Genomic DNA, 13,593 nt, shown 5'->3' with positions numbered 1-13,593 from the left:
CCTTCCTTCCTTCCTTCCTTCCTTTCTTTCTTTCTTTCTTTCTTTCTTTCTTTCTTTCTTTCTTTCTTTCTTTCTTTCTTTCTTTCTCTCTTTCTTCTCTCTCTTTCTTTCTTTATTTCTTTCTTTCCTCCTTCCTTCCTCTCTTTCTTTCTTTCTTTCTTTCTTTCTTTCTTTCTTTCTTTCTTTCTTCCTTCCTTCCTTCCTTCCTTCCTTCTATATTTATATTTGTTTATATTTTCTTGTTAATAAGTGGTAAAACAGGGATCATTCTCGATCAAAGCTTCTTATCCTCAAATATGTTTTCATAAGTCTTGAACTGAAACATCACTTACAAGAGGGGTTGAAGTGAAGGTGCCCTTTTGTTCCTCTCCACATTCTTATTTAGAGCATAATGAGAAGACCACTGGGTACATGATGGTTAACATTTGAGACAGGTAGGGCAAAGACCAGAAAGATGAGGGGGACAGAACTTCATGGCGGGTATGTCATTAGGCACAAGTTCGAATCTTTGGATGTGGGCTGATTCTGAATTAGGAACAATTGGGGATTTCCAGTTTGAAGGTCCTGTTGTTTTTGTTCTTGTTTTTGTGATATACTTACATGATACTTGAAAAGGAAGGTGGACTGACCTATACCTTAGTCAGACTATATTTGAGAAATAGACTGTTTAGGATCAAATCCCCCTATTCTGTTTCATTGTTGAAATTATAGAGTTATTTGGTTCTGTCTTAAAACGAAGCTGTTTGAGATTTGAGATGATGAAGAAAGGTGCCAGAGAAATGGGAAATGTTGACATGCCAATTGGTTGTCTTCAGCTCTCCATCTCCCCACCTTCACTAATTCATATGCATGTACCACCCAAGAACACATTTGGAAACTGTTGCCAGTCATTCATTCATGGTAGCATATGTTAGGGCTTTTTTATAGAGCCCAAAGAAAATTGTACTCTAAGTGTAGACTTTATGTTCAAATCAAGATCTACTCATTATCCAGAAAGATCCACCTACAATACTTTTCCTTGAATACTTAGCTGCCTTTCCCTCCTTCCTTCCCAATCATCCTGCAAAATACAGCAGAATGTACGGGCTTTCTGCTCCCCCTTTTTATTTTTAAATCATTCTCAGTATTACCAGATTACAGGAGCTGGTCTGGTAAATGGCAGCAAACAGGGCTCCACTCCTCTTCTCTTTCAGCAAGTAAGCAGGAGAGGAGGGCTCTTAGTAACTGCCTTTGTGGTTTGTTTATTGTTTTAATGAGCCTTGGCAGTGTAATCACAGCCCCATTATGACCTGGCCACACCACAAGGAGAGGAAGTTCCCGGAATCCTCCTCCTAACTCATCTTTTCATGTTGCTGGAAGCCTGTGCCTCTGGCCAGCTTGCTCCACAAGCTTCCGGAGTTCAACGGGTCTTTGTTCTTATCAGTGATGCCCTCCTGTCCCCTATCCCTCCCTCTCCTCTTCCTTCTTCCTCTAGACTTTGAGGCTTCAAGTATCAAGCTGAGATGGGGGTGTGGTGGGGGGGGGGAGAGGGAGGAGCAGAGTGAATAATATTTCTTTAGCCGGAACTATCCAGGAAAGGAACACTGGCCAGGAAAGGGCGGGTGGCAGGCCGCTGGGATAACAGCCTCCCACTGCTTCTTTCCTCCTGCCTTTGTCAGTTGTAGATAGAAACTGATACATTTCACATGGTTTACTCTGGAGACCACAGTTATTATGAAAGTGCCAATAGTATATTTAACTGGACTAGCACAGAGTTGGGAAGTGTGTGTGTGTGTGTGTGTGTGTGTGTGTGTGTGTATGTGTTGGTGAAACTGTGCAGTGGGGTTTTGTGCACTTTGGGAGAAATTTATCCTTTGAATTAGAAGAATGAGGCAGCCAGCCAGACTGTTCCCGAACAGAGATGAACATTTAAGAGTGACCGGCTTGCCATCCTGTCTGCTGCACTACCAGGACATCACACATGAACACAGCACTATTTGATGTCACCCAGAGGTTCTGGTTTGATTGGGCAGCTCAGTGGAGTCCCAAATAAAATGGACTTTGCCATTCTATGAACTTGAACATAAATTGTAATCTCAATATTCTCTAGTAGTGTTGCATCTAGGACTCATTTTCTTCTGGCAGAAAATAGGGGGATAATAACAATAATTTTGTGCTGATTTAAAAAAGGTAATGTAGGTAGAATACCTGTCACTCACATTAGAAATAAAGAGACCTTCTCTCAAAGCAGGTAGAGAGGAAAGGGCCAACTTTGGTTGTTGTTCTCTAACCTTCACATCCTCTATTAGGCATGCATGCGACCTCATACCTACAAACCTGCACATACACAAATGCCACACACACACACACACACACACACACACACACACACACACCACATGTAGAATACCAAGTACATAGTGTATTAGGAGTTTTATCAATATCAGCTACATCTCTGATTCTCTTCCATCATCTCTAGCTCCTCCTCCTCTTTCTCCTTCCCTCCTTAATCTTCCTTGAACTCAAATAAGTCTAGAATCTATGGAGAATAAGTCTGCTTCTGAGCCTTCCCATGAAGAAGTCCCAGCCCAATGCGACTCAGCACAGAGTTGACACTAAGATATCAAAGCTCCTCCTGTATTATCAAGAAGAAGAGGAGCCAGATGCACAGCAGTGGTTGATTCTTTGATCATTTCTCAATCCCCAGAGTTGCACTCAAACTCAGTTTCCTTTCATAAAACAGTGGGTGAATCTTCAGGGGTCAGCCAGCCAATTATTTCTTCATCATCTTGAGAGTTAGAAAGCAAAAAAGAAACCTGTGTCACTAATCACAAGGGCATCCTTTTGTCTGTATTCTCTCAATAGAATTTTTCAGAATGAAATACAGAAGATTGCTTTAAAATAAACAGATTAAAATTTAATTGGAGAGGAAATTTTGTTCATTTTATTTTGGTAAATATTTCTTATGCATCCCTCATGCTTCAGGTATGGGTATTGTAATAGACAGCAAATCAACCAGAGACCCTTTTCCCATGTCAATGGTGACTCAATAATATCCAGAAACTTTTTTGGAACTTCCTCCTGAAATTCCCCTACAGTCTTGGCTGGCACTGGGACAATTTGATTAAAATGATGTGATCCTGTGTCAGTTTTCTAGGCCTTCAGTAACAAAATCCCACTGACCAGGGGACTTACTGAGAATAGGTCATCTTCTCATTCTGAGACTCCATGTCCAGGATATGATCCACATGCTTCTTCTTCTTCATTTTGAGGACTCTGTGTGATCATCTTTTCGATGTCTCCCCAGTGGGTTTAGTGTCATTCCAATTTCCATCTCTGTATGAGTGTGGTATCTTCTCATATAGCCTTGTAATGTCTTCAAAGTCTTCACATCTCTGTTAGTGTCTACTGCCAGTCTATACAGCAACACCAGTTATACTGGATTTTAGTCCACCCTGTAGCTATATCTGAACTGGACTTTCTTTACTAAGACTCTTTACTAAGACTCCATTTCAAATCCAGTGATATTCTAAGTGTTGATCTTTGAGGTCCCAATGAATTTTAGAAAACAAGATTCATTTCACAGCTACTAATATTTGTTTAGTCCCAAATCTAAACAGATCAGACTTCTACTTTTCTTGGGACAAGGGCATTTAGAAACAAGCCACCATTGTGAGGAAAAATTGGTATTTTGGAGAGGCCATTTGGCAAGGAACTGCAGTGACACTCTCTTAACCAATAGACTTGACTTCCTTTCTCAGAGGCTGCATGCCTACCATGAGAGTGCTCCATCTTGCAAATGGACCTTGAATGCTTCCCAGTGGAGCTGACTGAACTCATTCCTATAGAGCAGATATGTACTATTACTGACGATTCCAACCCAAACTGCATTGTTATAAGCAAAGGTACCTACTGTTTTAAGCTACCTAGGCATGGGTAACCTTAATAATATCCCTGAGGGCAGTCACAAAGCAAGCAGTTTCCTTTGAAAATTGTGAGAAGGGAGAGTCCCCAGGTCTTAGGAAGCAATGAACAAGACGTCCAGAATGGTGCTTTCCCAGGCTGTTTCCTTACTAAGTAAATGTCATCCTGATGGCTCAATCCCGGATGCTTTACCAGTTTGACACTCCAAGCAAAGGTATTTATCTTTGCCTAGCTGACTCTGAAACCACCGCTCCTTTGAAAACACCTTCACTCTCTTTGCATGTGCACTTCCCTTTTCGGAAGCAGGAAGGGTGGGGACCATGTAAGTGGGTGATGACAGCACCTATCCAAAGTGAACTCCATTTACCTTCAGCTCCTTCACAATTGCACAGAAAATGGAGCATACAAATATCCCATGGAAGGTTAAGTGCTCTGTACTAAATGTGGAGGAAGCAATGAATCGAGGAACCCCATGTGTTCAAGAGGGGAGTCACGGGCCAACAGTGTTCCTTTGCCTTTTCTCCTCTCAGTACTGTTCAACTAAACCTATTGGAAGCAACACTATTGATAAAACAAATAATGTTAAAGGGGAATTGCACAGGAGGTAAGAAAGGTGGTCTCTTCTGATAGGGTTCCCTTTTAAAACAGGTAATGTAGAGAGCGGCAAACTCACAGCAGTATTAGAACAAGACTCTCTTGTCTACAAATAAACCAAAAGAGATTGTTTACGTTCTGAGTAAGTGCCGAAGAATGGGTTGAAATGGACAGAGTTACATCTAGGCACCTTTATTGCTCAGTAGCAACTTTATAGTGTTGGGTGGTGATATCAAGTGTGCTTGGTTCAAGGTTACCGAGTACAAGGTTGGGGCACCTTATGAGTTGTGAACCTTGTGTTCTTGGTTTGTCACAACTGATATTACTTTACACATGCCAGCCACTGTTGTGGGCATTGAGGACACTATGCAAAAATTCTGTTAATGTGGCACATTGATTCAGGAAAGAAAGAGCCACCAGAAACAAATCATGCACACAATTTTGAATTAGAATAAGGCGATGAAGTACCAGGTTAAAGCTGTCAACCCTTTCATTCGAAGACCTTTTGTTCAAAACCTGATATTTCTTTCTGACTTACAGAATAAGGTCCAAATGTCTTTTCATGGCATTTAAGATCCTACACAGTCTAGTTCCTATTATATTTCCCAAATTATATTTCTTTCTGCTTTCCTCATTCTGCATTCTTGTACGCTTTGGTCTTACATGGGGTTGGGGAGAACAGCTCTGGAGTCTGAGTGCTCAAGTTCATATCTGTGTCACTTCAGCCGTTAGCTATATGTACAACCTTGGGAAAATTACTGAATCCCTCAAGGTCTCAGCACGGACTTCTACTGAAGTAGCTGGCTAGAATCCCACCGTCTTTAACCCAAATGACTAAAATTGAGGTAAGATTACAGAATCCATAGGAAACAAGCTCTATAGGTTACTTGCTGGTGTTGTTACACTTTATATGTGAATGGATGTTTTATAGACACACACACACAATTTGATACTGGCTCTATTTTAATTTTGAGTACAATTGTTTTCATGTCATGTAGGAAGACTCAGACGATGTCTGTATTATAGGCACAGTTGATAGATGCTGAATAAAATGTACTCAACCTGCTGGCATGCCTTGCAGAGGATGGGGAAGACCCAGAACAGGAAGAAATGCTGTTTCAGGGTGCCCCAAATAGGTAATTAGGATGCTGTCAGTTGAAAGTGGTGAAGAAGTGCACTCTTTAGCTTAAAGAACTGCATTTGGGAGCCCTATCAAGGGACACCATGTGTGCCAGTTGGCAGTGGGAGAATTCAGAGGCAGAGAGATGTGTAGATTGCAGTGCTTGCAGCCTGGGAAGGAACTGTTCCCAGCCCTCTGGAAGCCATGGTAAGCCTTTTATTATTTAAATTTCATTCCAGTAGGGGCAGGAAAAAGGACAAAATACTGAAAATAAAAGTTAATTAAAAAATAAAATCAAGCAAAATGTGTCTCTGAGGCCACCTCTGTTACAGAGGCCACCTGTCATTAAGCATTCTCATGTCTATAAACCTGAGATTGGAAGCCAATTGACACTTCTGTTGTTTAATTTTTAATGCCTCCTGTCTGGTTTCTGCCTCAGCTATTGTACATGAAGGCTATCCTGTGGATATATTCCTGGGACAGAGCAATGAGAATTTGAGTTGGCTAGCACCCACAGAGGAAGCCTACAGTGAGTTACAACTCCCAGCTCTCTGGGGAACTGCTTCTCACAATGGTACAGATGGGTCGCTTCACAGTTGATGAGTTTGTGCCAGAGGGAGAAAGGATGTATCCAGAAGAAAAGGGATCTAAAGGACAGATCTTCATCAGCAGGGCCTCTGCTTATCCATCTTCTGCATCTCTCTATTTGCAAGGCTTCATCATTCAATATAAATGTGTTGGACATCTGCCATGTGCCACACATCCCTTTAAGTATGCAATCTAAAGTCATGATATCACATAACAAAACGCTTTTCATCAGACCCAGGCATTGTCATAAGAGAAAAAAGAAAATAAATACTTTAGTAATTGGAGGATAGGCCAACTTAAACAGTAGTACTATAAATGTAGATATAGGTATCTATCTATCTATATCTGTTTCTATCTCTATCTCTACCTATATCTACACAGGCCTATCTATATCATGTATATCTCTATCTATCTATTTATATATCTATATATTCATATAATATGGTAGCATGGTGCCCTGGGAGAAACAAAGACTTTTCTGATGGTTAAACTGTAAGTTGAATGGTGGGAAAAAGTGAGGACTACCTAAATCACAGAGTGTGGTGCTTCTAGAAGGGAGTTGGGAGCTGTCAGTAGGTGGGAAGGCCCTGGGCTAGACAAGAGCATGGCTTCTTTGAGAAACAGAGATGACACTATGTTTCCATGTGTGAATACATGTATGTGATAGATAGTCAGAAAAGACTTTAGAACTTGGGGAATGGAGCAAGCCCACAGATTAGGTCTCAGAGCATGGATCAGAGCATGTACTATGAAACCAGTCTCATTTTGGCAAAAACAAAGGAAATGTGGGAGGTTGTGAGGTTAAATGCAGTGAGGGAATTGGCCTCTAGGCACTCCCCAGAAGAAGCATATGTGACTCAATTAAAGACCTAGAGAATGGAACTTCCCTGCTGCCACTGTGTTCCTTCTTTTTGCTCTTTCCCTTCATAAAACACCCCGTAATCTCTGTCATGTTCACTCTGTCTATATCTCTAGCTTCAATACTAAATTCTAACCTCCTCACTCAAACTCATCCACTGAAAATTCAAGATATCCAGGGTGTGTCCTCTGTTAAGCCAACTCAACATAGATGGGCAAAAATTTTACACAAAAGTGCTGTCAGCATGAGACTACCCACATGCCTGCTGGCCTGAAAACCAATATTTCATCTTTTTTTTCCTCTCTCTATAGGGAATCCTACTTCCCCAGCTCTCAACCCTGAAACAGGTCTTCAGAGCCCTTGGATACCACTTTTATCCATGTTTAGGTAACCTTCTTCATCACCCTAGCTAGTTAGGTACAGGAAGAACTCTTTCTTCTAGTAGGAGGAGACCCAGGCCTGGCATAGGGTCATCCTACAAAGGATGCAGCAAGGCAAAGAACATGCTAATGTAGGATAGCTCCATGCAAATATCTGAGCAGGACTGGAAGTTGGACACATAATTTCTAGTCATTCTTCTCTCCCTCCAGCTTTGGACAGCTGTGGACTGCATAATGTTTTAGTTTCCTTAAGTTTGCCTCTCTCCGACCCACCCACCCACAATGATACCCCATACTCTTTCTTCTCTTGCATTCTGAACAAAGTTAAAACTATTGGAGGGGTAAAGAAACAAACAAAATCAAGAGTACATTTATGAAGTGAGGCCAGCAAAATGTACTGTGTGGTAGCTTCTATCTTGAGAGTCATAAATAGCAGCTAGTGTGTAGAATCTCATTGGGGGTAGAGGGGGCTTTAATTTTGTTGTCCCAGAATGTTGATAATGTCGAAATGAACCCAAGGCTACATCAGTGAGGGAAGCAATTTCAGAGGGGGCCAGAAGGAGATTAATGAACCTTCTTGTGCCTGCCCTAATTAAGACATTTGTTAGTATGTTTTAATAGCTTTAAAGTACCTTGCACTCTCAGAATTTGGTATACAGGCTGTTTTGATGTTCAGAATAAGGAAGCTTTCTGTTCCAAATCACACAGTGTAACATTTTTAGGGCACGTGTGATCTTTGGTCTTCTTAATTTTCTGTGCTTGTAACGCCATCTCTTTGAGCAGTGTTGTAACTGGGACCCAGGGGGATTTCTGGTGTCCACTCATATTAGATGAGCGGTGAAGTAAGGAGAGGACTCTCAAGGAGAGCTCATTGGCTGTCACACAGTGAGCTTTGGATCGTTTAGGGGTGATCCTTGGTCAAGAATCCTCAAGGCCTCTCAGGAGCTTGTGGACTGACTCTGAGTTCGGCAGAATCAGTCATTCCACACACATCTTCTCATTTACTTCTCAAATTTCATCTCCCCCATAGGCATGATCATCATCCTGGAGGGCTTTCTAGTTTTTCTTTTAAATCTCTCATTTCCTTGTAGTTGTATTTTCTTCCTCCCTTCAGCTGTTTCAAGTATTGGGGCCACTATTTCCATGGTCACAGTAACACAATGCAACTTCCCACCCTGCAGGCAATGCATGACCTAATTGAAGCTGATGGAATCTCCGGTGCCAGAAGATTTCCACATGGATCCTTGACCTATAGAAATGAATGCTATTTTTTTAAATCTACTGTTTTTGAGGGTAATTTGAAGTAATTAATCACTTGCATTTGAGACTGTAAAGTCTATAGGATGAGAGGTAGGGTTATGTCCCTGCTCTAAAGTGGTAAGGATCATTCCAGCACAGGAGGGACTGCAGCTGTCTAACATCTGGGAGTCCTGCTATTCTTATACATAATGTAAAGCACAGATCCCAATCCACTTTGACTCTGGATGAAGAATTGTCTTGAGTTTAAGAACAGTCAAACTTGCCTAGAGTTTATGAAAACCTGGTAATTGGGAATTCTAAAGAACTTCACTTTTTCCCATTACTACTTTTTTATTGTACATCTCTCATACAGTACATCCCAACCACACATTTCCCTCTCCCTACTCCTTTCCTCTCCCCCAGATCCACCCTCACTCCATTTTCTCTTCAGGAAGTAGCAGGCCTCTAAGAGACTACCACCAAACAGGATGAAACAAGATATAATAAGGCAAAAGTTGTTCTATTGAGGCTGGCTCAAGCAACCCAATAGGAGGAAGAGAATCTTGAAAGCAGGCAAAAGAGTCAGAGGCACCCCTGCTTCCACTGTTAGGAGTCCCACAAAAGCACCAACAGCCACAGTATACATGAAGAGGACCTGCTACAACCCATGCAGGCTCTGATTGCTACAAGGACTCCATCTGAAGAGATTGCTTTATGCTCTATCATAAGCCTGTCAACTTATTGAAAACAGAGGACCCAGAAGAGGACTAAAGATGACACAAGGGGTACTCAGGCCAAATGACTACTGTGAAGGAAAAAGTTTCACAAGAAACAGTCAGATATGAGCTTTCATATCAGACTTTGTAAGAACAAAACTAAGCTATTTTCTTTTTTGTGTTTGGTCCTTGAGTTACTGGTGGTGCTTTCTATACAACTAACCTAAAAATGGAGCAAAACCAGTATTTTTCTCTATTTTTATTTGTTCTACATTTCCAATATTTTAGTAACAGTTTACATTTGTCCCCTGAAATAATTTCCTTAATGCTATTTTACTTGGAGTAACATTTATTTATTTTCTGTCATTTATTTGTTGCCAAAAATTTTAGATAGTTTCTTTATTTACATTTCAAATGTTATCCCCTTTCCTAGTTTCCCCTCCAAAAATCCCCTATCCTCTTGCCCATCCCCATCCCCCTGCTCTCCAACCCACCCACTCCTGCTTCCTGGCAGAGGCAATCCCCTATACTGTGGCACAGAACCTTCACAGGACCAAGGACCTTCCTCCCATTGATGACTGACTAGGCCATGCTCTGCTACATATGAAATTATAGCCATGAGTCCCTCCTTGTATTCTCTTTGATTGGTGGTTTAGTCCCAGGGAGCTCTGGGGGTACTGGATAGTTCATATTGTTGTTCCTCCTAGGGGGCTACAAACCCCTTCAGTACCTTGGGTACTTTCTCTAGCTCCTGCATTGGGGACCCTATGCTCCATCTAATGGATGACTGTGTACATCCACTTCTGTATTAGTCAGGCAATGGCAGAGCCTTTCAGGAGCCAGCAATATCAGGCTCCTGTCAGCAAGCTCTTATTGCCATCTGCAACTGTTGGTGTCTGGGTTTGGTGGTTGTTTATGGCATAGATCCCCAGGTGGGGCAGTTTCTGGATGAACATTCCTTCAGTCTCTGCTAGAAACTTTGTCTCTGTAACTCTTTTCATGGGTATTTTGTTATGCCTTCTAAGAAGGATCGATGTATCCACATTTTGATTTTCATTCTTCTTGAGTTTCATGTGTTTTGCAAATTGTATCTTGGGTATTCTGAGCTTCTGGGCTAATATCCACTTATCAGTAAGTGCATATCATGTGTGTTCTTTTGTGATTGGGTTACCTCACTCAGGATGATATCCTTCAGATCCATCCATTTGTCTAAGAATTTCATGAATTCATTGTTTTTAATAGCTGAGTAGTACTGTATTATGTAAATGTACCATATTTTCTGTATCCATTCATCTGTTGAGGGACATCTGGATCCTTTCCAGCTTCTTGCTTTTATAAATAATGTTGCTGTGATCATAGTGGAGTATGTGTCCTTATTACAAGTTAGAGCATCTTCTGGGTATATGTTCAGGGGTGGTATTGCTGGATCTTCCAGTAGAACTATGTCCAGTTTTCTGAGGAACCTCCAAACTGATTTCCAGAGTAGTTGTACAAGCTTGCAATCCCACCAGCAATGGAGGAGTGTTCCTCTTCCTCCACATCCTTGCCAGCATCTGCTGTCACCTGAGTTTTTGATCTTAGCCATTCTGATTGGTGTGAGGTGGAATCTCTGGGTTGTTTTGATTTGCATTTCCCTGATGACTAAGGCTGTTGAACATTTTTTTAGATGCTTTTCATCCATTAGGTATTCTTCAGTTGAGAGTTCTTAGTTTAGCTCTGTACCCCATTTTTAATAGGGTTATTTGGTTTTCTGGGGTCCAACTTCTTGATTTACATATATATTTGCATATGTAAATATATATATGTAAATATATATTGGATATTAGCCCCCTAATGGATTTAGGATTGGTAAAGATCTTTTCCCAATTGGTTGGTTGCTGTTTTGTCTTATTGACAGTGTCCTTTGCCTTACAGAAGCTTTGCAATTTTATGAGGTCCCATTTGTGGATTCTTTTTGTTTGTTTGTTTGTTTTTTCAAAATTGGGTTTCTCTGTGTAGCCCTGGCTGTCCTGGAACTCACTCTGTAGACCAGGTTGGGCTTGAACTCAGAAATCTGCCTGCTTCTGCTTCCCAAGTGCTGGGATCAAAGGCGTTTGCCAGCACTGCCCAGCCCATTTATTGATTCTTGCTTTTACAGCACAAGCCATTGCTGTTCTGTTCAGGAATTTTTTCCCCTGTGCCCATATCTTCAATGCTCATTCCTCCCATCTGTGTCAGGAGCTCTGTGCTTTAAGGTTTTCATCAACAGAGTCACCATGTCATCTGTGTAAGGTTACCTTTTAATTGGAGCCATGGTTCCTACCTTCCTAAAGCTGATACTACTGTTTAATATAGTTCCTCATATTGTACTGACCGCCACCCGCAGCCATAAAACTACCTCCTTTGCTACTTTATAACAGTAGTTTGCTACTGTTGTGAATCATAATGTTAATATTTTGGGGGATAGAGGTTTGTCAAACGGGTCATGCCCCACAAGTTGAGAACTGCTAAATTATAGCTATAATTGTTTTAATTTTACCATATGGAAAAAAATCTAACAGGGACAAATATTTCTATACAGTTTAGAATATAGCACCTTTTTTATTCCCTTTTTGGGAAGATTTTTGAGACACGAGCAGTCTTGGTAAGAAGGCTAGTTATCCATTTGGAAGCAGGATGCTTTCCCTGTGCGCATGGCTGCTACTCCTTGTGATTTTCCTCCTAACTTTCAGGGAGGAGGGGGCCAGATCACTTCTTGCCTTGTTGGTAGAAACTTCAGGATGGTTTGCAAAGTCTGGCAGGTGTCACTTGGAGCACATGGGGTATGGGGTTGAAGGTGGCTGTTTGGCCATCAGTGGGAATAGGAGATTCATGGCATTGGTGAGAGTTAACCTCAGTCATCCTCAGCGATAGGAGACTGGGATGTGTCAGGAAGTACCTCTGCTTCAGCTGATTCTCTTGGGCCTGCTAATCTTAGCAGCCTGAACGGAATAAGGGGACCTTTAATAGTGACTCTTCACTCACTTCAAACTTTAACCACTATGGAATTTAATATTAATTTTGCTTTATAAAATATTTATATTAAAATGCTATGTGTATTAATTGCTAACTTTCAACATTTTTGATGTCCCTTCAGTTCTGTGCTTCAGTCACTCCTGACCCTTTCTCTACCCTTGCCTTCCCAAATCCAATATCACCACGACCCACATTCAGTCTTTCTTCATGGGAAGAGGAAGAACTAAAACCCTGAGGACGAAGGTCAGTTGCTTGTGAAGCCTTTTGCCAGCAGGCAGATACCTTAAACTCTTACATTTGTGTAGAGCACACTTAGTGGCCCACACCACAGTCCTAAAGTTTGAAGGCTGGGCATTCACTGGAGGGAGGGTATATCCTTCACATGTCCTAGCTACATAGCTGTTCAAGAGAGCTGGAAGAAAATCTGAAAGCACTGCTTTTTATCAGCGAGCAAGGTTAGGTTCTCCACCTTCCCAACCTTCATGTCTGTTCACAGAGAGCTGGCCTAGCTCTCGGGAGCTCCATGGAACTAAATAGCGGAAGTGTTCAAAGACAAACAGCAGAACTACCCATTATAAGCCATGTGGTTTCATGATGTCTTTTAGACTTTATAAGAAGGAAACCATGGAAAAGATAGTTCTGTCCTCTCTTCCTAGATTGTCATGTCTGGAACATGGCTTTCATACGTTTTGCCAAACTCATGACTAACTTCTTATTCTAAATCGCAGTTTACTCACCTGTAACATGGGACCTCATAGGGGATATGCAAGCATTCAAGACTCTGTCAGCTCAGCATTTCTGGAAACTATCATCCATAAAGGTAAATTATAAAGTGTCTTTAGCTTCATAAAGGGTTCTGTGGGATAATCCATGCATAGCACTCCACTGAATACAGAGTGCATACGTACTGTTCAATAGCTATGTAAATTATAAGAATTTTGCATGCTCAACAACTTTGCCATTACTGCAACTGAATGACACTATCCATGAAAAAGAACTCTTCCTTGGGTGTGTTACCTTCCGTCCTTCAGTCAGTCATTTTAGCAGTGGCTTAAGAAAAAAAGGTTTGGGGAGAGGAACTCAGTGAGGACCTGAGTTCAAATCACCAGCACTGATTTAAAGAAAAAAGGCATGATGGAGCACACCTGAAACCACCATGTCTGTGTGAGAAGATGAAAATAGGAGAACTGCTGGGACTTA

The 13,593-nt window shown here is 41.4% G+C and overlaps 1 long non-coding RNA gene across 1 annotated transcript; it reads left to right on the top strand.

The window, feature by feature from the left end:
• Positions 1-371: 371 nt before the first annotated feature.
• Positions 372-13,339, top strand: LOC110299408. The gene is made up of 5 exons (XR_002378455.1): positions 372-434; positions 3,741-3,884; positions 5,223-5,342; positions 5,524-5,633; positions 13,122-13,339. It is a non-coding gene; the product is annotated as an uncharacterized LOC110299408 (long non-coding RNA).
• The last annotated feature ends 254 nt before the right edge of the window (positions 13,340-13,593 follow it).

The sequence above is a fragment of the Mus caroli genome, chromosome 7 (assembly GCF_900094665.2).
Source record: "Mus caroli chromosome 7, CAROLI_EIJ_v1.1, whole genome shotgun sequence".
NCBI lineage: Eukaryota > Metazoa > Chordata > Mammalia > Rodentia > Muridae > Mus > Mus caroli.
Note: the sequence above shows the minus strand (reverse complement) of the source record. Positions and strands in the feature narration are given on the sequence as shown.